Source organism: Lucilia cuprina, chromosome 2 (assembly GCF_022045245.1).
Source record: "Lucilia cuprina isolate Lc7/37 chromosome 2, ASM2204524v1, whole genome shotgun sequence".
Taxonomy (NCBI): Eukaryota; Metazoa; Arthropoda; class Insecta; order Diptera; family Calliphoridae; genus Lucilia; species Lucilia cuprina.
The window spans coordinates 32,014,839-32,018,184 of NC_060950.1; positions in this window are offsets into that span (position 1 = coordinate 32,014,839).

Sequence of the window (3,346 nt, forward strand, 5' to 3'; positions counted from 1 at the left end):
GATTTAAATTTATTTTTCATGGAAAAAGTAACTTTTTAATATACAAAAATATAAACATTTTAGTAAAAAAATGAATTTACTATGCTAAGAGAGAAATCGTACATCACATCTTTACTTTTTAACGTATCTTAAATACGGCCAGGGATTGCAAGTTATACCTATGCTCGTTTTAGTTATAGCTTATTGTCTTTTAGCATGTGGTTGTGCATTTTTTGATGTGTATGTGTTTATAAAATTGTGAGCACGTTTGTTTGAATGTACATAACTGTTTCATTGGAAATGTATATGAATTTTGTGTTACATGTAAATAAAATTTTAAAATTTGCATATTTTACAAGAAGCTTAATTAGCATTTCTTATTTCCATTTTTCGTTGCCAGCAATGAAGATACAGTTGTTATTTTATGAAGATACAGTAACAAAATCATATTAGAGTACTATATTCGGCTGAGCCGAATCTTAAATACCCCCCACCAGCTACTTTTATATTAATACTTTTCTAATTGTTCAAATATTTCTAGAAATAAGTTTTCTCATGTCTTAAAAAGAAAATTCCTAGGATTTAAATCTATTACAATTCCAAAATTTATTGAACGTGAAAAAAATTTTGAAACACCATTTATGTGTACAAAAATAGTATTTATGCCAAATATTTTTTGGGTATCAAAAATTTCACAGTATCTCTGTATATCAGCAATACTTGCGACAAACTTTATATGGATATCTTAATTTATTATGAATTATACGTGTTTAAGTGATTTTCGGGAAGGTAGCTTGTATAAGAGCTATGTCCCGTTGTAGACAGATTCAGAAAAATTTTCCTCTGAAGCAATCCCATTAACATAGGATTTTTAATTGTGAAGATATAGACATTGTGACGGAGGTTATTAACAAAAAACCCAATTTCCGGGAATATGTACTTATGTATGGTAGGTATTTGAAATTGTGGACCGATTCTGGTAATTTTCAGCAGGGATCAAGCTCTTGCGTAGAAACGAATGTATGATCATTTTTATGGAATTATCTTCATAGTTTTCGAGAAAATTACATCAGAATGTGTAAAAAATAATAATTTTTTCGAGGTTGTTTTAAATTTGATTTATAATTTTTTCCGATGTGAACCGATTTTGCTCATTTTCAATACCAAACTGCTAAGGGAATTTGGCTGACTTCCTTTGCTTAGTTTTAACATGAGCGTGATTAAGGCAGACAGACAGACGGACATAGCTAAATCGACTCAGAATTTGATAAGGATCCAGAATATATTATTATTTGATGGGTATCAGATAAATTGTCTTAGTGTTACACAAGGAAAGACAAACTTATATATACCCTCTATCACCACTGAACTAATTTATTGCCAGACATGGCGTTGTTAGTCGTTTTTGTTTGTATTAAGTTCATACCTTGTATAAATATTTTCTTCGATGTTCACTTCTTCTATAGAAAAAGTCTTCTGCCAGGACATCATTTTTCTATAGAAAAAGTTTTCTGACATTAGATATTTTTTCTATAGAAAAGGTCTTCTGACAGGAGACAACACTTTTTCTATAGAAAAGGTCTTCTGATAGGAAACCAAAAATGTCTTCTGAAATAGCCTTCTGAAAATACCACCCTGGTATAAGAACTGCTGCCGAAACTTCTATCAGTCACTGTTTGTTTGTAAATATTGTTGTGGAATTAGTTAATATCAAATTGTATGTTTTTTTTTAGTTTAATACGAGGGAAAGTAACTGCAATCGTAAAACGGAACCTTCTTTTTTACGATGCTCATTTACCTGTTAAGAAATTGAGGTCAGTTGAAAAAAAAAAAATAACGTATAAAATTTTATTACAAATTTATTACTTTCTCCAGTATATTAGTATATTAGATGAGGGAATATATAAGTTATTCGCTTTAAAATGAATAATTTTTTTTTGTATTTTATGATAACTGGAATATATCTTGATAAGCTTGTAAAAATGCTGAGATGATATTTTGAGATTTACTTTATGTGATTAACCGCTAAGTATATTCTTAGAAATTTCTGAAAAAGGTTTGAGTTACTAGTTGAAAATGTTAAAACAAACTGCCATTACTACATGGTTTAGTTATATATAGATAAATATATCTTAAGTCTCAGATGTTATGGACAAATTATAAGGCCAAATTTAGATTTAGTGAGACTTAGTCCTTTAGAAAAGTATACTTTGAACTCTGGCTAAAAAAAATCAATTTGTCGGCCTGCGAAAACATCGAATGTTGATGATATCATCGCCTTTTGATTATCGCATATAGGAATATTGAACCAAAATTGGCACTAAGTAAACTATACTATAGTGGTTAAACTGTAAACAGTCCTTTTCATAAAATATACTTTAACTATATAAACTGTAAAAAGTTCTTTATTTATATAATATTTATTATAAATTTTTCTTTTTTTAGTTTATTTACCCTTCTTAATAATCACCCCTCTCTAAATTAACCTTTTTAGTTGATACACACATACACACTCTGCCACAAAGTGTTAGTATAAGTTGTCTTTTTTGATATTTGCTTCTTTAAAATATAAATTTTTATTAAGATTTTATATTAGAATAAGAGCAAATAATAGTCTGTTAAATTTTATGAATATTAAGTACTCTTAATCAGAATTATTATAAATGATTTATTATTATTTTATATCTTCACAATATGTATACCATAATGTATACAGATTTTTTTATTAACTTTAAAATGTTGTTTGAAATTTTATTGCCTTAATTTAATAATAATAAATTATCTTGATGTTAAAATTAATTTTATGTTAAGAGTAATATTCATATAATAACAAATTGATTTTTGTGAAAAGAAAAACCCACAAAGTTTAAATAAACATGACATATTTGTGTTCGAAGAAAAAACGCTTAACTGGGGATTAAGCAAAGATAATTTATGATTTTTTGATATAATTAAAAGAAAGAATTAAAGGAAAAATATAAAATACATTTTATTGGGATAACATAAAGAGTATATTTTACCATATTATGTCAATAAGAGTTTTAGATCACATCCAATGATTTTAGATTTAAACAAGTAAGAGTGTTTTATAAGTCTGTGCTGAATGTTATATACACTGAAAAAAAATCCATGCCTAATATATACGAAAAATGTCGTACATTGTACGAATCGTTCGTTGTTTCGCACCACGAAATTCTTTCGTAATATATACGAAATTGTACGAAATATTTTAATATAATGCAAAATATCCTTGAAAAAATTAATTTAAACAAGTAAGAGTTCTATATTCGGCTGTGCCGAATCTTATATACCCTTCACCATGATGTGTTTAAAGCCTTTTGTACCTTTTGAAGAACGAAAAAGTACC